This window comes from Saccostrea echinata, unplaced genomic scaffold, assembly GCF_033153115.1.
Source record: "Saccostrea echinata isolate AGI-Se365-2 ecotype Australia unplaced genomic scaffold, CSIRO_AGI_Sech_v1 ptg000056l, whole genome shotgun sequence".
Classification (NCBI taxonomy): Eukaryota; Metazoa; Mollusca; class Bivalvia; order Ostreida; family Ostreidae; genus Saccostrea; species Saccostrea echinata.
The window spans coordinates 10,254,113-10,277,995 of NW_026889805.1; the positions used below are offsets into that span (position 1 = coordinate 10,254,113).

General features: G+C 31.8%; 1 pseudogene; it reads left to right on the forward strand.

Annotated features, from left to right (window-relative positions):
- Positions 1-14,551: 14,551 nt before the first annotated feature.
- Positions 14,552-23,708, forward strand: LOC133173614 (F-box/LRR-repeat protein 4-like; annotated as a pseudogene).
- The last annotated feature ends 175 nt before the right edge of the window (positions 23,709-23,883 follow it).

The window sequence follows — 23,883 nt, forward strand, 5'->3', positions numbered from 1 at the left end:
AAGTTTCAATAACTTCGAGATGAAATTAAGATTTTTATTATATTTTAGTATGAAATGCTATAGCAACATATAAGTCATGAAATTTTACAGAAAATTTGAGAAAATATTAACTTCAAATCTGTGTCCAAGCACCTTTAAAGAATATACAAAAATTACCAAATATATCATTTTAGCTGAAATTTCCTCAGAATTTGTTCTAGAGGAGGTAAACAGTATCATTAAAGTCGAAAACTTACTGGAACTCTTAAATTACAGAAACTAGGAAAATAAAGTCCAAAATTACGTTGCGCAGTCGCCCGCGTGGCGCAGTGGTTAGAGCGTCTGCTCTATAGTCGCGGAGTAAGGAGTTGATCCTTATGTCGCGGGTTCGAATCCCACTGTGGGACGTGGAGAACGGTCCTTCGGATGAGACCGTATAAACCGAGGTCCCGTGTCGCAATAGGTGTTGGCACGAAAAAGATCCCTCACTGCTCAATGGCCCTAAAGTGCTGAGTATAGGTCAAAATTTGCAGCTCTCCACCGGCAAGTGGTGGCGTCTCCATATGAGTGAAAAATTCTCGAGAGGGAGGTTAAACAACAAACAAAACGTTGCGCATGTCCGTAAGGTATTACTGACTACAGGCTACTTCTTCTGAATTTGATCTTATTTCATGATCTTACACAATATGATCTCTAAACTTCAATCATTAGCTATAGGCCCGAACCAACGATTTTGAAAGTTGTAGTGGGGAACTTCTGAAAAAAGGGATATAGGAATTAAATAACTCAATATTGCATTATCATTTGCATAATAATGTATTTCTTCAGTTTTTCTAAATTGTACCAACTATTTAAAATTCGCACAAAGTATTTTCTAAATTGTACAAATGATTTCGAAAATGATTTTTCTAAATGTGACATAAATGATTTTCCCCTGCAAAATTGAAAAGACACGTATACGCCGTGGTATTTTATTTTCTTTACATATTTTATTAGTAGGGATGTCAACGAATAGTCGACTATTCGACTATCAGTCGAATGGATCGACGATCGAATAATGAAACGACATTCGAATTTTATTATAATTTAATGCTTACTAAAATAAAAACTGACTGTATGTACAAACAGATTTATGAGTTCAATTGACGGGAAAATCACACATTTTGGAAAATTTATAAAAGTTTCTTAATTTATTTCATATAGTCATGCTTTTCACGCATTAAGTTGCATTGATTTTAATGTTACTTTTAAAATAGATTTAGATTTTGAGTTATAAGTACGCCATATACCAGTGAAGTTTGAAATAAAACTTTACATTCAGAAAATGTTCGGAATATTCGACTATCGTTCGAATAATGCAATCGAATAATCGACTAAGGAAAATAAATATTTTGACATCCCTATTTATTAGATATTCATATTATACATTTATTAACAGCAAATTTTTAACTCTAAAGCATCTTATTTGCAAATAAAACTTTTTTTTTCATTTTCTATGAAAAATTGGGAACAAAATCTTATAAAATGATTAAGAGCTAATTTCGGCCTTTCAATGCCGAAACCATAGTTTAAAATGGACGTCTTAAATCTATTAAATAAAATTCTGGTGTGGCATTCCTCCTTAAGCAATGCTAAATGCTAATAACATTTTCACCCTTTATTTTTGTATAATCTTACGATTGTATTGCTTGCTTTTGTAATAACCTTAGAAACAGGAAGCCTTGTCGTGATTTTGCAATAAACTAAAGGAATGAAAGTAAACAAAGAAAACTAAAACTAAATGGATAGTTACTTGTTCACGAATGAAACTGACTTTTGATTATGAAATACAATTAACAGGAAGATATTTTGAATTCTTTATGAATTTACTGCGTATAAACAAATCCTGCAAAATGTTGTGAATACATTGCCCATAATTCTTTTTATGTTTATTAATCAAACAATGAGCATACATACTCAGTTTTCTATACATAATTTTATGAGTGAACAAAGCCAGTGTTTGTCCTGTACAACTTCACTGAAGTTGCTTACATTTCATTTGTTTTAACAACATACCAATCTTGGGAACTAATCCCACTTTGTTTATGAATTTGAAGACAAGCTCATCAAGCTCAAAAGACCATTGGAACAATAAAACTAGGAGCAGAGCACACACGGACCTCTAAGAACATCAGAGATGGGATCAGGTGCCATAGAGGAGTTTGTCTAAGCACCTGACCGTCACGGTAGTTCAGTTGGTAGAGCGCTCACTCCGTGATCGGAAGGTCGTGTGTTCGAATCACGACTTAAGTCGATAAACAAGAATGGATATGGGTTACCCCATATCCAAGATATTCGACTTTTAAATTACTCAAATTTTCACTGTGCTCAGCTGATCTCTATAAGAAAAAAAATGCACTTGTTATGAAACTAGTTCTTCGATCCGTAGCAAATACTGTCAACAGTCTTGCGTCACTAGCAAACAATTCACACATCTGTGATTTCAAGACCAAATAGTGTCCTGTCTGACATATTTCATTTTGTCAAATAAAATCTGCAACACGTGCGATCAGAAAGTCAATCGGATATAAATTCGTTTTTCGTTAGTCGGAAAGTCCCGAGAAGTTGCGATTGCAGCTGTTATATAACCAATCCGTCAGTAAACAGTTAAAAAGAGAAACAAGAACCACACACACATAATTAATGATTAACATTATCTATCATAAGAAATTGTATAATAATTAACGAAGAATAATCATGAAAGTAATGTAGTTGGTGAAAAGATTGTCAATCGAAGAATGACCTACATATTTTCGGGGAAAAGGCTGAGAATAAGAATACTTCTTATCTACAATTCTAGGTATAAAATGATTTTCTTAAAATCATTTTACGTTAATTTTGTTTTCTTCCATGTATAACATACTCATCGATATTCTAAACATTTGTTGTAATGTTGTATCTGCTGATCATGAATGGACTGTTTTTTTTCAAAGCAAATGTGTGAAGAGTACCTGGCTTTAGTAATATATCTTGAATAGATAGTATGCACTGATCGAATATATTAAAAATAGGTAGCAACTGTTCCTTCGCCAAACTTTGAAGTGAAAGTTGCGGGTCCTTCGGATGAGACCTTAAAAAGCGAGGCCCCGTGTCACAGTAGGCGTTGGCGCGATAAAGATCCCTCACTGCTCAATGGCGTCTCTATATGAGTGAGAAAATCTCGAACAACATACAATCAATCAATCTAAGCATTTTCTCGTCTACTTAGCGATAAACATTTACATAAAAAACGCTTTCCAGCAACGCTCAAAATCATTTGTGTATCCCCTTAAACCAATAAATACTGATATAAATGTTTATATTTAAAAGGTATTCTGTTTACTTTACGTTTTTACTACTTCATTTGACGAAGGAGAGGCTGCTTTGATTAATTCTGAAAGAGAGGACTTGTGCCTTAAAAAACCTCATCAACAAATTCCCTGTCGCTTAACGAGGTTGGATCCTGATATTTAAAGTCTTAAACTTTTTTTTGTCAAGTATATTTTTAGTTTCTACACACAAAGCTTAATTAAAAATAAAAACAAAAAGTTGGGGTCAATATGATTCTTTTGGCGCTACAGTACATTTAGTATGACCTTTTTGCACTGAAATTTGTGTCTTAATCAAAAATCATATCTTCGACGTTTTTCCTCCAATGTTTTTATCCAAATAAATCATGGGGCAAAATAAACTATAAGTCTATTTAAAAAAAGTCACATTAAAATTGTGACTAAGAAAAAGTTTCAAATTGCTTCGCAAAATCAATTATTTGACTTTTCTGCACTCACAAAATGTGATTTTTCTGGCATTAAAAATTTAACAAGCAAGAAAATTATTTTAAAGTCTTAAACTTTTGCTGAATTTAAGCAGATTGATCAAAGCTTTCTTATATATTGAGAAAAGAAAAACAAAAGTGGGGGTCTATGATGTAAATTTTTAGATATTACTAAAAATGTGTTAATTTTATGTTAAAATTGGCTCAATTTTTTCCTGGACTTTCAGAATATATTTACTATATTTGTCACAATATAATGAAAGAATTCAAAAGAAATAATTTGATAGATATTTCAGAACTAGCATAAAATATCTCAGAGCAAAAAACAGCTCTGTTTGCAACCAGCATGGAAAAATAGGAATCTAAACTTAACAGTACTGTATATATTTTCTTCTAAAAAAACCTTCCGCCACAAAATATAGTCCCTGACTTAATCCTATTTGAATGGAATTAAATCGCGATTTTTTCATTGGATGTAGTTTAATTTGCATTCTAGAATCCAGATTTAATGTTAGAACTTAAAAATGATGCAGGATTTTAGAAATTAAGGTCCAGACCAAAATCTGCTCAAAAACTCAGGATCGAACCTCCTTAAAATGTCAAATGATCTGTCTTTGACATATCTTTTACTTAACATAAAAATATTATTACAATTTGTTTCTGGATCATATTGAAATATTAGTAAATAATTGGTGAAAGAGTATGAACAGTTATAATTGGAAAGCTATGCTGTTGCTGAATCAGACTTCAAAACCAATTTTATTCGTTATTCAAATTTTGATTAAAATTAAAACACCTACAGGTAGTTTTCTTTTCTTGCTTCATAGTCGATATTTTAGCAAATAAGTTTGTAATTGTACACATTAATAGAGATAGCAAAAAAGATGCTTTTGAAATACTGTAACTTTTAGCCATCCTTAAAAAAAATTCCAGATGAAATATATGGAGATAACGAACAGTATTCAAGCTCAAAAGTCCATTATACAATACAAAATAGGAGCAGAGCAAACACGGACCTCCAAACATCAGAGGTGGGATCAGGTGCCATGGAGGAGTGAGCATCCCCTGCCGAGTCACACCCGCCGTGTGCTCCTCGTCATGATCGGGAAATAACGGAAAAATCCGTCGACAATTCAGTGTGTAAATAATGGCCTAACAATTAGTATGAAAAACGTCAGTCAGCATTTGACTCAATGATAAATTGTATTTGCTGACAAGGTCATTGTATCGACCATAGAACTTACGAAATGATGACTTTAAACGAGACAGCTGATATTCTTGATTCATCAACTTATTTGTCAATAATTTACCTCGTTTTAGAAATTGTACATACGTAGAGCATGCTCTTGCGTATCGAATCAATTGAGAGATATATACCCGGTATGCAGGTGATGAAGGTATATTGCTGCTTAAGTAAGGGAAGTTGACGATTGAAAAGTTAAAGTCATCACGTTTATCATAAAGCTTGGTTGTTAGATTACCATTAACGTCTTTTTCAAGTAAAATATCCAAATATGAAACAGATGTGTCAGACTCTGTGGTATCTTTTATCTCAAGTTCACCAGGATATATCGTATCGACATAAGAATGAAAATAGCCATTGTTAATTGACAATACGTCGTCGATATATCTAAATGTCGAGTTGAAGGCCACAGCAAGTGTTTTCTTCTTTTCACGTACAAGATTTTGGACAAATTCTGCTTCATATGAATACAAAAAAAAGGTCTGCTAACAACGGGGTGCAATTGGTACCCATAGGAATTCCAATAGATTGTTGGAAGACCTGGTCTCCAAAAACAACATAGATATTGTCAATCAGAAATTCAAGCATCTTTTTAATGTCAACTTCAGAGTATTTGTGTGTACAATCAGAATGTTTTTTAACAAAATAATTTTGCAAATGACCAATGACAAGGTAAGTATATTTACGAGTTCCATTTTTATTGAAAAAGTAGCTGTCAATGATATCAAAAAGCCTGGACTTTAATTTATCGTGGGGAATGGTTATGTATAAAGTTGAAAAGTCGTAAGTTTTTAAGCTGTTGATTTTGGTAAAATCTTGTGATTTCAAATTTTACAAAAGTTCCTTGGAATTTTTAAGTATCCACATCTGATTTACACCACTTCTCGAATATATTGTTGCACAGTACTCTTGAAGTTTCTCCTTCACCACTGTTAATATCTTAGTGAGGAGTAAAGATAGAGGCTTGGTTGAACATTTACTGGAACCCAAATTATTTTGAATAATACAAATAAAATCAAGGATTTACACACCTTCATGTCGTGTTTTTTTCCTGCTCCCAGCCAAGATTTTCATTTAGATGACAGGGAAGTATCATATTTGTCTTTAACCTCCATAAGGAAGAAAAGCTAGAATATAGGCGGATCAAAGAATCTTGTAAAGACGAGGAGATATTGAGAACTAAATAGTGAATGGAATCTCTGAGATTACATTTTTTTTTTTCGAGAAACCTTCCTCCTTTGATTTAAACCGGACGGAAAAGCGTGTAAAACTTAATATTCTGGTATTTCAATTTTAAAGGAAGTCTTCTATTTATGTAAACCGTCTTCACGTCAACAATATTATAGGGTGACAGGGCATTTAAGAAAAAATAACAAATTACATGTATGTCAATTTCCATTATGAATAGCAAAAAAAAATAAATTGAAATATATTTGTAACCAGAAGAATTTGATGAGATTGTAGCTCCACACCTTCATTTTTTAAAAGTAGAAGAGATAATTCCAAACTGAAGCACTTTAAAAGTTTTGAATGTACATATCTATATATCCGGATGATTTCTTTACTATTACCAACTTTTACTGAAATCAAACCCAAACATTCGAAGGAGTAGCATTTTTAAAGAATTTCAAAAAATCTATTTTAAGTAACCATGTCAACAAAGTTCATCGAAATTTTTAAAAAGAATATACAGGTAATCATATTTTAAGTAACCATATGAAATTTGTTTCATTAAGAACCGATTAACATCATTGTCAATCTTGTTGTAGTATTGCGGTGTTCCAAGTTTCATGGCAATCGAAATAAAATTGTAGGAGTATCAGCATTTTGAAAAAATGGCTTCTATTTCATTTTTAAATATATCATGTGTAAAATGTATTCCACTGTAATATTAATTTAAAATAAAGCGATGTAATAATATACTGCAGGAAATTTTAGTTTGAATATTCATTTGATACAGCCTTTCAAGTTTGTTCAAAATGGGTTTTATATTGTTGCGTAAAATTCAAGTATCTTGTCATTTTTGTTTAAAAAAAGATACGAACTAATTCTTAACAATGTTTAGTTTATATTCTTTACAAAGATATAAATACATTTGAAAAGTACTGTATTGTATTGCATTGCATTGCATTGTATTGTATTGTAATTAACGTTAGCTGCAGATCTGTAAATGGTTGGTTGTAAAAATTAGGACGGATCAATTGTGTTAGTACCTTGTATGCCTGTATACCAAAAAATCTCCTTTTTTCAAAATAAGAAAAAGAAATAGAAAAGGAATCAACCTGGATATTGTAACCCTATACTATTATGTACTCTGTAAAGCTTACTTTAGTCTACCGTTCATTGCATTCTATTCTGGGTTGGAAGAAAATTAAAAAATACACCATGAATTGTACGTCACAGTTGAAATTAAATAAATACTCTAAGACAGTAAATATAGCGTATGAATCAGATATTATTGAAACAAGGAACTTTTAACAATTCTGCATCACAGCAAACAGACTCTAAGAAACAAACGCATCGCCAGTCCCACAACCATTCGCAAACCCATAAATAGATATATTCTTCCTCAAAAAACCACAGTGACACTTCGCGACGAGGCAAAATAGATCCTTGGAAATGATGGAGTTGACTGGGCAGTTATATATGTTTCCAACAAGGTTTCCCTTTTTCCTCTCTGTAAGTGTATCCTGAAATATTAATTTTACAGACGATTCATATAGTTTGAAAAAAACTTTAATAGTTACCACCCCTTTTCCTCCATTCGTATGTTAGAAACCAGCTTAAATATACTTTTTTGTGTAGGATATTGTTTGTCTCCTTTGAAAGGATCAGTTTTTTACTGTTTCTCAAACACATTTATCACCCCAGTGCTTGAAAAATATATTGTTCTCTTGGATACGTACATGTATCGTTGTATGTAAATTCCCAAACTTTTTTGATTGATAACTTGATTTTCAATTCCGACTACCATAAAATCTCTAACTGGAAGCAAAAAACCACCACATAGAGTTCAAATTGGTATGAAATTAACAAAACTGAACATTTTTCTTTCTTGGTAACCATAGCAACAATAATCTTTTTTTCATTAAACTTGACCTACTATGATATTGAACTTCATGTAGTACACAACAACCGTGAAATCCTTTTTACTGCATATCTTATAACGTACACAGAAAAAAAAAATCTCACTATAATGTCAATAATCAAGAATCTTTGTTAGAAAATTAATATGCTGTGACATGTTTTCACCATATTTTGAAGAAAAAATTAGAGACATACTATATTTTGGCCGTTCAGAAGCCTACATTTCGGATCATGTTTATGCCGTCTACATGCCATATGACTGTGTGTTCTTAAATGCAAAGTCACTTTTGATCCATTTATAGTAGAGACCTGATAATTTGGATATATTTATAAGAAGTCTCCATTCTTTTTGTACAATAAAAGTCAGGGTCATATAAAGAGGTCAAAGGTCAAATATAGTGACGTCATCTACTGAATCTTTACATTTTTTGCATTTGATTTATTAAAAATCGCCAAAATATTCCTCATTTTGACGTATTTTTATCTGGGTTCTATTTCATTATTCTGTTGATTTTTTTGTAAAAATTGAATTATACATTTTCTTTAAAGAGGACTTAACGTGTGGCATATTTACATGTGAATTTTCAAATCCAGGGTATGTATGTTCTATATTTTTTTAATCACATTTTACTCAAATATACCAGTATCAAAATATTTTACTAAATTTTAGTACAAAAAGGTTGCCTTTATAAACAGCATCACACAAGTTTGCAATAGATCAATTGGTTATTTTTAAATAATGCACAATTTCAGGTCGGCTGTCTAAATTCGCAATCTTCTTCTTACAGGGGTCTGATAGGCCATATTTCAAATTAAACTATGTGGGCAAAATATGTATGATTGGATTTCTTTCATTTTATATATAAAGAGAGATTTTGTATCCTAGAACAAAATTTCAAAGTTTGAACAAAATTGAATTTGAGGAAAAATTTGGCCTATCTATTGTATACTACTTTAAGTTCTATCAGATAAGAATTCAAGGTGAGTTAGATAGAATGTTTCTTGATTAAAAGGTAACTAAAAGTCCTCAAGCAGCACAAAGATATTACTATAAACCCCTGAAATGTTGTTTCCATTGTTAAACTAAAATATATCTATAAATTCTAATTTTTAAGGTCAAGATCTAGTAAATGAAAGATGCCTACAAATTTTTCAAATTTGAGAAACGAGTTCTTTTTATGATCCTTTACAAATATGGCTTGCAAAATTGGGTGTTTCGGGACATAATCTTTTGATAAACTAGACGAAAAAACATATTTTAAACTGTAATTTTTAATGAAAAACGAAGAAAGTCAGGTATAAATTTAGGAGTTTTTTCCATCTCAGATAAAAGAAATGTATCAATATTGCCTACAGTTTCTCAGAAAACGGTTTTTCATTTCTTCTTAACCTCTATTTTAAAATGATATTAAATTGAATATAGATATCGGGGTTACTTTTGACATGATTTCAAATTGAATACATTGAAAATCCTTCATTTGCTACACAATTCTTTTACAGCCATAAAGTACGAGAAAAATTAAGCTTAAAACAATTATGACGTCATAATGGATCTAGCACCAAAAAGACAGTCTAAAGTCATTTACTAGATCTTGACCTTAATCTGTGTTGCAGGGCCTAAAAAGATATTTGTTATCCCTTTAAAAATGTTTCCTTTTTACATCTATACTGAAAAAAGTCTAAAATTACAAATTTTTTACTGAGCGGTCAAAAAAAAAAAAAAAAAAAAAAAAAAAAAAATCGATGTCAGACCGCAGAGAATGATATCGAACCTGTCGATGAAATATTGGACTGCGTATGTCAAACTGTGGGTGGGATCAGCTTTATCATATTTGCATTCGTTGTTGTTCGAATAGTTACGGAATTGACCGAGTTTAAACCGCAGTGCAGGAAAATGAAATTTACCTCATGGAAGTCAACACAAGATACCCCCCTCTAAAAAAACGTAAAAGGTATAACAAAATATTTATTGATTGTGTTCTCGGCAAAATGCGTTTTGCCAACCCCTCGAACCAAAATGTTTACATTTGGCTTAACGGTATCAGGCAAACAATTTGATTCTTGGGTATAACAAAATGCATGTTGGCTCCGAACCCAATCAATAAATGTATGATATTTGAGAGTTTTGATTTCCCATGTCTTTCCTTAAGATAGTTAAAATAGTATTACTAGTAATCAAAACATAGCCCCAAATTTTGAATGGCCACACTGTGTTTCCCTGGTAACCATGAAAGTTAGTTTTAGATACATGTACATTGCTATAAACTTTTCACAGTAAAGTCAAGTATTTCGATTGTTTTTCTTGTGTTTGTGATATGTTTCTGGAACATAGGGGATTGAAATCTGAGGCAGTTGATAATTATGTGATCCAACTTTTTGAAACAAATAAAACTTTGGCGTTATATATGTTTAGCTGAAATCCATCTTGGTCCTGATTCATCAATATTCAGAGTTCCTATCAGTTTCAGTGTGTAGAAAGAAGTCTGCCATCCTTTCTATAATATTGAGGGGTACCTATCCCTTATCTGCAACTCCTCCTATACCACTGATTAAAATTTAATGAGACTTTCACAGAATCTTTATTACATAATGCCATTCTGCAGCACCTATTTTACTTTTTGATCGGAAACTTATTTCGGGTCTTACATAGAAAAAAAAACATGGACTTTGCCATTATATGCAAATGGGAGGCGGGGGTATCATTTTGTGATCTCAGTGCTCACATTTCCTCAGTTTTATGTGGTATTTTTAATGCCAGATTTGGATCAGAGACAGGATTTATTTTTGTTTTGATTTCTTCCATTATTTGATGATTATTCTGTAGATAATTATGCAGAGATCTTGTAAGGATAGTGTAGTAAATAGCAGAGGTAGAGATTTGATTGACATGTGCATAGGAAACCAGTTAAGATTGTTGAATGAATGTTTGATGATTTGTAAGGAAATTTTGCTCGTTAGACCCCGTATGGCTCTAGTATTGTTGGTTATGTAACAGTATCTGAAAATTGCCTACATTACCTGTTACTCATTCAATCTTATTAAAATTAGATCTTTGATCCGCTCCAACTAGATCGCTACACAAAGTGTGTAGCGATCTAGTTGGAGCGGATCAAAGATCTAATTTTAATTAGATTGGTTACTCATTGTAAACTATCTATGGCAATAACATCTAGATTTCAAATTAGAAAGAACTTTGACTGAATTCATATACATGTTGTTTTGCCAAATTTTCAGTGGTCAAATGACTTGCCAGAAAAATTCAATCCCAATTGTTTAAGTTTTACGAAACGTGATACACCAACAAAATCACATGAAATTGTTGATGAAATAGCTAACAGTTTTTTCTGAAATTTTGACTAAGGTCTCATCCCAGACACTGGGTAGGAAAAAAACCCTTCAATAATCAAACAATCAACCAAAAACTGATTTAATAAGGACCTTAGTCATTTAAGTAAATTAAGATTCAGTCTCATTAATTATTGGAAAGTTTATTCTTTGTACCCCAATGATTCATTTAAAAAAAAGAAAAAAAAACTATTACAGACTGTATAGAATTTATAACCCCCCCCCCCCCCCCAATTACAAAAGATACTCGTATCTTTAAACCCTGCATAATTTTGACCCAAAACACATTCATCATGGAATGGAAATTCATCAATGACCTTTCAAAAAATGAAATGAAAACATGACCTTCCAGCTTGGTATTCTCATTGTAAGTGCCAAAACAGTACAATATAAAGGATGGATTTCAACATAGATTGAAGGAATTAGATTCTAAACTTTCTGAATTAAAAGAGAAGAACATTAGATTTTTGATTACTGAAGGAGAAAATTCCACAGCACTAAGTAAATTAAAATGTAAAAAAAAAAATCTGGGCTGGACAGTATATCTAATCATAGCTTAAAACAGACCAGCATGTACTTCTTCCTGCTGTTAAAATATTATCAATTTATTTTCCTCTCATATCATTTATCCTACCTTATATGCTTCAGGTTAAATCACAACAATACACAAATCTGACATTAAATCAGATCCCAACAGCTATCGAGGAATCACTGTTACTATGTTCATGTACTATCATATACACTGTTACCATTGGTAAAGTATTTAATTGCATCTTAAATGGTAGATTGGAAAAAGTCCTGACTAAAACAAACTTATTGCAAGTTGTCAGCTTGGATTCACCAAAACTGCAAGGACAACTGGGATCATATGTTTATCTTAAAAACAATTATCGATAAATACTGTGACTCAAAAGAAGGGAGAGTTTTTTCCCCCTGTTTTGTTATTTTTGATATTGTTATTTAAACTTAAGCTTTTAAAACTGAGCATAGGAAATTTTTTAGTAAAATTATTAAGAAGTTAAATTGTATGAAGTCAGCACTTGTGCATTCGATGCGATTACATTATAACTGAACCAATGCCTGTCTCTTTAGGAGCAAATCAATTAGAGAAATTAAAGTCCCAATTTATTTAAAATTTTTATGAATGATTTGTCAAATTATCTCCAGAATTTCATTGAGTGTTTTTAAACAATCCACCAGTACGTTATTTATTAAAGATTTATGATCATGTTCTCTTATCGACTTCACTAAAGGTCTTCAAGAAAGACTCGTTTAGTTAAAATACTAAGTAAGTTTGAATGACTGGTGCTTGACTATTTATCCAAGCAAAACCAATGTACATATTTTAATAAGGCTGGCAGAAATATCCAGGAAAAAGTTTTGGTCTTCAACAATACGTTATAACGAGTTAAATATTTTTATCTTGTCAAAAATGAGCCTATCCGGCTTTCGTAGGAACACTTATACGACTGAAAATCAGCGACATCAAGATTTGCAGTGGAATGGGTTTTTAAACATTACATTGCGTTCAGATCAAAACTTTAACTGCATATACACATGTATATCGAAAAAATGTACAAAACGATGTGTGTATGTTAATTCTTAGTGTTGAAATCGATCTTCAAAATTATAGTTTAAAAATATTACAACTGTAAATTTGTAAGCAACATAAAGAATTCTTAATTGGGCATGTTTTGTAGAATGACTGATCTAAGAAACTCCATGAAAATAAAATCCCGTCCTGGTTTAGGTCGATCTATATAAATATACACAGTGTGTTTATTAAAATTTTTCCATTGCATCGTCCATTGATACCTCCATCTGCTTTTCAACTATGCGTAACCGAGCAGTAAGGGTGATATAAAGAAATCAGATGAAAAATATAAAGAATAGATTAGAGAAAAATACAATTTACACATACTTTCATAAACCTTGACAATAAATTACCGTTAATGTAGCATACATGTAAAAGATAGAAAAAAATGTTCTGTAGCAAAATGAACTTTGAACATATAGACAAATATAAGAATTTACTCAGACAACTTTAACTGCAAAAATACAATAAAGTATAAACTTTGCAATTAAAATAAAATTCAATACTCCAATCTTTTATAGTAATATAACAAATAAATAAATATAATAGTTACATGCCACAAAATGTAGCCGGTCACTTATACTCAAGGTAACTTTAAACTATTGGATAATTTCAAATTAACTAATGAAATTGAAGATAGAAATCAACTTAAACCAATGCGCAAAGAATTATATTTCAAAATTATTTAAGATTACTTTAGATAAAACGAAAAATAGAATTATTTCAAAACCAATAAATACATTAGAAACTAAAGGTTCTGTGAGCACTGAGCTCACAAAATGATTAAAATATATTATAGCATATGCTTATAATGGAAAATTCCATGTTTTGCGACGGGAGACCGTAAAAATGTAAAATAGGAGATGCACCATGGCATTATGTAATAAATATATATTGATATTTATATACAAATATTTGAAGCTGTACATACATTTATAGCAGCAACAAAACGATTTATATAAACACTGTCATATACATATGTGGTATATTGCAATATTTTCAATATTTCGAAACCGGTACTACTTTGTACTCTTGCTTATTTTTTTTCTTTTCTTTTGCAATTTTGCTCTGTTTGTTTTCTGTAACTTTGTTCATTTTTGTTTTTGCTGTCTTCTTTTGTGCATTCTTACTTTTGCTTTAATTATGAATTTACTATGTATTTGCCTTGACCTTGATGTAGGGAGATAGGCTGAGCCTGCTTCCCAATCCTATTCACTCTTGCATCTGTGAATAAAATATTGTTTTAATTTAAATTAAATTATGTAATAAATATTCTGTGAAAGTAACATTAAATTTTATTCAGTTGTATAGGAGGAGTTGCGAATTAATGACGGGTACCCCTCAATATTATAGAAAGAATGGCAGTGTCTTTGTTTTGTTATTGGAAACCCGGACTATGTGTCCGATAAAAAAGTAAAATAGGAGGTGCACAATGGCACTATGTAACAAAGATTCTGTCATAGTCTCATTAAATTTCATTCCGTGGTATAAGAGGAGTAGCGGATAAGAGATGGGTACCACAAAGCGTGGCGGACAGACATACAGACAGACGGACGGACAGACAACCCCATCACTATACATTCCCCGCTTTTCAAGCCAGGGTATAATAAATATTGGTCTGTTGTACCACATATAGCTTCAGCATCCTCCAATCCTCATAAAGTGACTAGTTGGTGATGGAGTTTTTGCTTCGCACCCGTGTGCGTGTCCACAGACAATTAACGTATATCAACTCCCCGGATTATCGGGAAATCCCTCTAAGTGAACAGTTGAATCTCTGTGGAAATATTTCCTTTCTACAAACTTTCTGGTAAAAGTGACACCCAGAGACGTGAAAAGAAATTCATTTTACACATATTTTCAATCCTAAACTTATCAAATAAGCATAATCGTTATCACAATTGTACATATTATTTTCATTCTACAGTTTCCCCCTGTAAGCATACCCTATTGACCGATCACATAAGCCGTGAGCCCCACGTATTTATCAGGAAAAACAAAACATTGCGTAGTAAAATTCAGTGTAAAAACAAGGGCCTTAACAAATTGTATGAATAAGTCATCCAAAATACCCCAATGATAGATAATTATATTTGTTAAAAAGGTCATTGTAACGACTATAGAATTTACGATATGCTGACTTTAAACAAGGTTTTTGAAATTCCTGTAACATCAACTTATCAGTCAGTAGTCTGTCTCGGTTTAAAAATTGATCGTACTCGGAGCATGCTCTTGATTATCGAATAAGTTGGGAGATGTAAACTTCATATGCAGGTGATAGCAGGATATATACATAAAAAGGAAAGTTGACGATAGAAAAGCTGAAGTCATCTCGTTTGTCATACAATTTAGTTGTTAGTTGTCTATAGTTAGTAAAACATCTAGAGATGTGGTAGACTCTGTGGTGTCTTTTATTTCATGTTCACTGGAATATATCGAATCGATATATAAATGAAAGTAACTATTGTTAATTGATAATACATCGTCGATATATTGCGTTTCTCTTTTGAATATATATTGAAGAAATGCATATATACCAAGAGGCGCTTGTGATGAGGACTGGAACATCATCATATGTTTCCACAGTCTCATTTCAATCATCTTCTAGTATCTCTTTCCACAAAACAATCAGAGCATATTGTTATTTTATAGCGTACACAATTTTACAATGATTCCTGATGTTTTGGTACACGGTTCTTAGGATGTACTGAATTGAGAAAATAAGTGCACCCATTGTCTTCTCTTTCATATTTGACCCGAAAAATTATTTTCTTAAACGATCGCTTCTTTTCGTAATTTTAGCAGGTCATTCGTCTTATTTTCTGATTACACCTCCAGTGGATATAACTTTGTTATAGGGCGATTTATTAGTCCAATATCAGTCTTCACAGTTGCTGCCCTTATATATTTGTCTCTTCCGTATAACAGTTCTTTGATAATGCCAAGTATATTTCCTTCATTGTGGACAAGAACAATATCTTGTACAGTTCTTCCAACCGACAATGTGGGAGAGAAAAATAATGCTTAAGAATACACAACACGACTGTTCATCTGAACTATTTAATATAAACTACTCTACTTGTTATAATGACTAAAAGTAACACAAAAGTAGTTAATTATGATTCAGATAACAGGAAATCAGTCAACTATTCATTGTACTAAATACAGTTATAAAGATATGATACAACTAAGAAACAATAGATTTAGCATAGTTAACGAAACACAGTCTCTAATTCACAACAGAACAATTGCCTGGCACAATCTTCGAAATATTTAATATAAGTTATAAAAGGTCCGCACTGTTAACTATATTCACGTCACCAGAAATGACATGGCCAGCAGGTGATTTATAAAATATTTTTGAGTAACAAATGGTGAGCATTGTCATTCCTTTATAACGAGTCAGATTTCCATAAAAAAATATATCAATGTTTGCATTAGTTTCGATCAATGTTTGTTCTGGTACAGATCAGTACAACTTTAGAATACTTCATTCGTTTAATTTCCCACATATGTTCCGAAAGCCTTCTCTTCAAAATGTTTTAATCCAGAAGAACTAGTAAATGGGTGTTAATCATGAAATATAACCACTTAATTGGTATACTATTAACATTATAAATAAATTGATTTTTTTCGCTCAACATATTGTTTCTGTTCATACAGAACCTCTATGATACACCGTATGTCAATGACTGTAAGTATTCAACTTTTTTTGGTCAAATTCATTAAATATTACTCTCATTACAATTGGTTTGTTTTGAACCTATGGTATAATTTTATATCTTATTATTGAGAATAATCAACAACTTTGGACAAGATATATATATATAAGATCCTCGATAGAAGACTTTTTTCTTGCACTTATTTACAGTATTATATCTCCATGAGATAAGATGGGCAGTTTATTTACCAAAGAGATAAAGAGGATTTGAAATGTTATCATAAACAAACTGACGGACATATAAACATGAGGATGGAAAGAAATAATTATTAGAAACGCTGACTTAAAAAAGATAAAGTTGAATGTGTTTCAATCCATAACAATCTGATGTTATTTCATGTTTTCTGTCACCATGATATACTTTTTTGTTGTTGATTTTTTCAAGTTTTGATTACTAAAGATCTTTTTGATAAATATGCTGTACATTTAAACAATGTGGTTTCAACAATTGCTTCTCTTGATGTTCTTAACAAGCAAGTCGCACCGTGAGTAAATTTTAATGTTGTTAATTTTAAAATTAATAAAGATCTAAAATCATTGGATTCAATGCGTATATAGTGTTGTAATAAATGTGAAATCCTTTAATTATTCAATATATTTGAATCAAACAAAACTTCCATAAATATTCAATTACTGATGCCAGTAAAGTGAAAAAACTAAGAATAGTATAACTATCTTGCTTTTTATCTTGATATCGGAACTGGAAGAGATGTTAATTAGGGGATACCAAAGATCCAACCTCAAAATATACAAAACATTTCAAAATTAACTTGAAAACTTACAAGTTGTAATATTGTGAGATTGGTTAGTTTTCATATTCACAAATGTCACAAATAAATCAATACATGACAATCAACATATTCACAGTACGCAAGCAATATCCATAATAAGAAGTGGACTGTTAACACTGTGGTCAATTCTCAACTGCACAAATCTGGATTAAAACAATCATCAGCATAGTAAATGCATAGTCAACATTTTAATTCAATATAATAAATCAATGAATACAATGCAAATTTAGGTAAACATCATCACAGGATATACGTTAATATACCCAGAATCAAACATTAACTGTATAAAGAAAATGTAATACTTTTCTCATCAATGTTGTATATATGAATATTTAGGATCTAGATTTATTGAAATAGAATGTGAATATATCGAACACCGACCAATCTCATAAAAAGATTATTAGCTGCATGTGAATAAATATATTTTTCTTAGAAACAAGAGTGATCAAACGTCAATGGGCATCGGAAGTGAGCGGATTTTCCTCTCAGTACAACTCAGCTGGGTGAGGTTAATTGAATAATTTATTGACCTTGTAGATTGTATGACAAAATAAATAACGATTATGTTAATTGTTGTCAGTTGGATGTCATTTACTTTACGTCCCTTTAAGAATTTTTAAAACATGTTTCGACGTTACCCCATTGCAGGTGGAAGGGTGCATTGCCCTTATGTGACATAAAATCAAAACACAGTTGAAATTCTGATGATTTCCACTTAAGAACTTTAAATAATGCTTGTTTTAAAACCAGCATTCTCATTAAAGCATAATAGGAGGTCACAAGAGAGTGACAAAGTGGAAAATTTTTATGAAATTTCCTCAATTCTGACGGAATTTCGTCAAATTTAAAAATACTTTTCACAACTGGAAGCATAGAGAGCAAGTTTGCCTGAGATTTTCGTACACAAGATGTATCTGATACATGTACAAGTGCACGAAATATCAAAATATGGTAGATAGGCATTGTGATTTTTAATAAACTCACCAATGCTTGATTATTCTCTTGAACCATTTTCAACTAAAAGGGAAGAAAATGCTTAAATCTTCACTGTGAGAGCACACGGTATATTTTTGCAAATGCTAAAAACAGAACTTTCGAGATCTGAAATATTGTATCAATTCTTGATGGTTGTTTATGCGATTGGGAAGGCATTTTTTGTACACAGTGCGAGATTGTGTCTGAATTAGAAATACTTTATTGCTATATTGCAATCTGATGAAAAGTGTAGTAAAGCAAAATTTAGAATTAAGTTATCACATTCTTTAATCTGCCAAGAATTACTAAAATTCACAGTTTTCCTTCCAAATCTTGTAGTTTCTCGGCGAAATAAATTCTTGGAAAACCCAATGTGTATCCTCGTTATGGGGATATACAAGGAACATGGGCACAAGCTCGTGGATAACTAAATGCAAACCAGTTTATTGAGGTAAACTTTCATTTGGAAGTAAAGATAGTGTAAAGACAGTGAGAAGCTATGCCAGTCAACAACATAATTCAGGAAAGATATACATTTCTTGTCTTGTATATTGGGAATATACTAGAAGAGGGTTTTGTGCTGTGATCAAAATAAGATATCGTTCAAAATATACAAAAAATGTATTTGAAAATTTGTTTCATTCTTAAAATATGCATCTCCAAAATTTTTAACATATACTCAATTACTACCATATACTTTAGTTAATTTTCTCATTGTATTCCTGCATTTTCTTTCAGATTAAATTCCAGGAGAAAGTTTGGCTTACTGAAATTAACATATACGAAACCTTTCATGCTGGAGGTGTCACAAGAATATTGGCAAAAAATGAACAAAATCGATGGGTTGAAATTTTCAGAGTTCAACATATAAACTTAATCAGAAAGGCCAGAAAATTTTCTCCAAAAATTAGAGTAAGTCTTCATCTTTTCATATATTTTTTAAAAATAGACAGAATTTCATAAATATTAATAATTCTGTCGAAGATGCCAGGAGATGGGCCGGGGTCAGATAGTAAAAAGAAAACCTTGAAACTTTGTCAGAATGGATTAAATGTTATTATGAAAACCATCGATCCTTCTGTCGTCAGTAATTATGAAGTGACTAATGAATTAGATGGCTTACATAATCAATATGCACTGGCCCCAGCTGACATAGCAGGTAACAACATAGTCTTTATAAGGCGCATTATTAAAATTGAACTGATTTCTGCTTTTTCCTAGCAAATGTGCTCAAGTAAGCGATATGGCTCACGGGCCTCTTGTTTATGTAGCAATATCACCTGCATATCTGGTGTATGTCTTTGAAGTGATTCGAAGAGTATGTTCTACGTTCAAACAATTTCTAAATCGAAGCAGACTAATGACAAATAATTGTTGATACAAGGATATCAACAATCTCGTTTAAAGGTAACGTTTTGCAAATTCTACGGTCGATACAATAACCTTGTTTCCAAATACAATCTATCCTAAGGTCGAATGTTGACATTTGTCTTTTATAAAAATTGTTATGCCATTAGTTTCACACTGAGTTATCTTCTGTTTTTCCTTTTTGATTTTTCTGTTTACCCGATCATGACAAAGGGCACACGGCGGGTGTGACCGGTCGACAGGAGATGCCCACTCGTCTTTGACATCTAATCCCATCACTGTTTTCAGAGATCCATGTTTGTTTTGCTCACAAATTGTATTGTTATATTAGAATTTTAAACAATGATAACTGTTCTTTAAATTTCTTCATCTCATTCGGTATTCTGTTGCCTGGAAAGAAAGAAAGTCTTTTTTATTTAAATATTTCGGATTTCCAACGTTTCGGCATGAGTATCACTGAAGAGACATAATTTGTCGAAATGCGCATCTTGTGCATCAAAATTGGTACCGTATATGATTTACATCAAATAAAAATTATGTTTCAGAGGAGTTTATCTTTATAAAAACACATACATTCACTGATATAAACGCACAGAGAAACACTTTAAAATATGTTTTGCATACAAATAGATATATTTCCATTGAAGCGATTTTGAGAGTTATTTCTCGTTGGTGGCCATATTGTAAGTCAACATAGCCATATTCCATCATTATGTAGATAAAATTGTTTTTCTTATGAATGAAAGTTTGTAAAAGCATCCTTTTACTCATAATTTCAATATTGTAAAGATTTTTCCCATATATTTCTGCCATACATATTCGAAATTGGTTTCTCAAAGAGTAAAATCCACCACTTTGACCTACAAGCTGGCAGCCAAGGGGAATAACTCGGAGGCAAAATGCGTCACAGGAAAGTTATCTATAGAGACTATATGCATGTAAAGCAAACTCGAATAAAAATGCATATGTTTTTAGAATGTAAATTGTTCCGTTAACGAGCTGAGAATTGAAGTTGATTGTTCTGTCTCACGTTCATATGTAGAGATCGATGCTGTAGAAATAGTTGGAGGTATTTTCTTATTTATCTTTTTTCAGTTCCAAAATTATTTTTTGATAAGACAGTAGGATTTTTAAGAGTTATCTTTTGATGTGAACAATTTTAAATCAAATTTTAAAAAAGAATTTCTATACATAAACTTATAAAGAATACTTAATTGTTCTGTCCTAAAATTGTGATATCTTTTACATACATTTTCTGTAAGAAATATGTCATGTACAATTTGAAATATACCTTAAAAAGTGAATTGGAATTGTTGAGAAAATTTTTATTTGGGGAAAAAGCTTTAATGCCTTTAATATTATTTAACCAAAAGGAGATTGTCCCAAGCAATTCCATAAATACGAAGATTCGTGTTATTTGATTAAGAAAGCCAAAGTATCAGCAGATATGGCGTTTGTAAGTAAAATAAATTCATTTGAGAATAACGACTTACTACGAAAAGCCATAAAATTCTTTACAATCTAGCTGTATCAATTTTCACCATATTTTACAGGCAAACTGTCTAGAAACTGGTGGATACCTGGCCAACTTTGAAACTCTCGAAGAAGCTTTGCGCATGAAAAAGATCATAAAACAGATGAATACACGTTGTATGTTAGAAATTCGGTTTAATTGATTTTTTATCCATTCAAAAAACGTTTGAAGTCAAGAGACGAGATTGGCCTATAAAATTTAAATATATTTGAGATCGTTACTCTCAAGTAGCTTTATGTTAATCATACATTTATTGAGTAATTATGTAACCCAAACGAAGTTTGGAAACATATTGTTTTTACTTTCTTTTTTACTTTTTTGTCCGCGCGTGTTCTCGAAAACTACTCATCCAATTGAGATGAAACCTTTTTAGGGTTAACAGGCATGTTGTGTAAAAGTGCGGAACAAGGTCATTTTGCGCGCATATGCATGCACGTGCGTGAGCGTGCAATGAGTTAAATGACTGATATACTTAATATAGCCATAACTATTATATTTTTGATGAAATGCTTTGCAACTCAAAGCATAAAGATATATTAGTAGTGTAGACAAGATGACATGGTCAGATTAGCATGAACTCACAGGCATGCACATGCGCTTCGCTCCGATTGGCTGAAACAAAATCTCAAAATCTTCCTTGTTTTTTGATAAAAAATAAGATATACTTATATATTATAAGGTTCTACAACATGTTATATACAGAAATTCTTGAAAACACGCGCATGCACGTGTTCTGCAATTTGAGTGGCTGAAACTTTAAATAGCTATAACTTTTTTAGTTTTCAACAAAACAGAATGAAATTTATATATAGGTATAACGGGTTCCTACATTATGCACCTATCGATATTGAATGAAAGGATATGCATGCACGTGTGCTTATATCTGATTGGCTAATACTTTAAAGGTTGTATCTCTCTTACTATTCAATATAATTCTTTGAAATTTAAGACATTGGCATATGTTATAAAGCACTATAAAAATATATAAGTCAGAAATCTAGAAAAAAACGCACGAGCAAGTGTGCTGAAATCTGATTGGCAGGTTGTTAGTATTTATAACATTCTTAATTGTTAATAAAAGAAGATGAAATTCAGAGTATATACAAATAATATATGAATATGAGGACATGCATGCACCTGCGCTGATTTCTTAACATTCATATTGCTGTAACTTTCTATTTTTTCAGTTAAATTCTTTGAAATTTAAAATGGAGATTTTTATTATGGCATTCTTTCAGTTTTTGTACATGAAATATGAAGATAACGAACAGTATTCCAGCTCGTAGTCCATATAAACAATACAAATCGGGAGCAGAGCAAACATGGACCTGTAAATAGTTATTTTTGAAATCGTATGCTTGCATGTGTACTAAAATCTGATTTGCTTATGCTCACTGTGCTATATTTGCATTGTTATTTCTTCAAAATACTTTTGAAAATAAGTTCTTAATGTCTATGATACAAAGGTTTTGCTTTATTTGTTGACCCATACAGGGAATAGGGCCGCAAGAGGAGTAGGAGGAACGTTTGGGGAACATCTGTATTATCTCCGTTACAGTTAGAACTAGTTCATCTTATTTTAGCCGGTAGTCTAGTGGTAGAGCGTTTGCTTCATGATCGGAATGTCCGGGTTCGATTCTCGTTCGCCGCACCGCGTTAAACCTAAGACGTAAACATAGTTAGTTACTGTTTCTTCGCCAAGCGCCTGATATTAGAAGTGAAAGTCACGGATCATTCGGATGCGACCTTCAAAACCAACGTCACGTATCACGGTAGGCGTTGACACGAAAGAAAGAGTCCTTACTGCTCAATAGTCCTGAATGCCGAGTATAGGTCTAAATTGAAGCCCATCACCAGTATACGGTGACGTATCTATATGAGTGAAAAATTCTCAAATGGAACGTAAAACAACATACAATCAATCAATCTAATTCTAGCATAAAAATACATTTATAGCTTGAATATTAATATTGACCCTTTCACTAATAAAATAATTCAAACAAATCAACAGGTCTCCATTTTTACGTCGGTGGGAGGAAGAAAACCAGGGGGAGATTGGAGGTGGATCAAGCATGGGCAAATGACCAAGATGACGTATTATGCCTTTGGTTCCGGATAACCCGACGGATCTGACAGGTCTCCCCAGGACTGTATGTTCTTTTATGCAGGAGAACGGTACACGTTCCACAATGTCTTTTGTGATAATGGCTCATATCTTGGCGGATATATCTGTGAAATATGAGATCCTCACTATATTGCAACATTAAGGAAATAATGATAAGAGCAATATTAAAATTGTCAAATCAAGATTGCTTGCATTTAGTAATTATGGTTTGTGCAAGAAATCAGAATAGGTCTTCATAGTACGAATAAGCATGATTTGTATCAACAGTCATTAAGCTTTTTTCTACCTTACTTATATTGCTAAAAAAGGTATATATACATATCGCAAC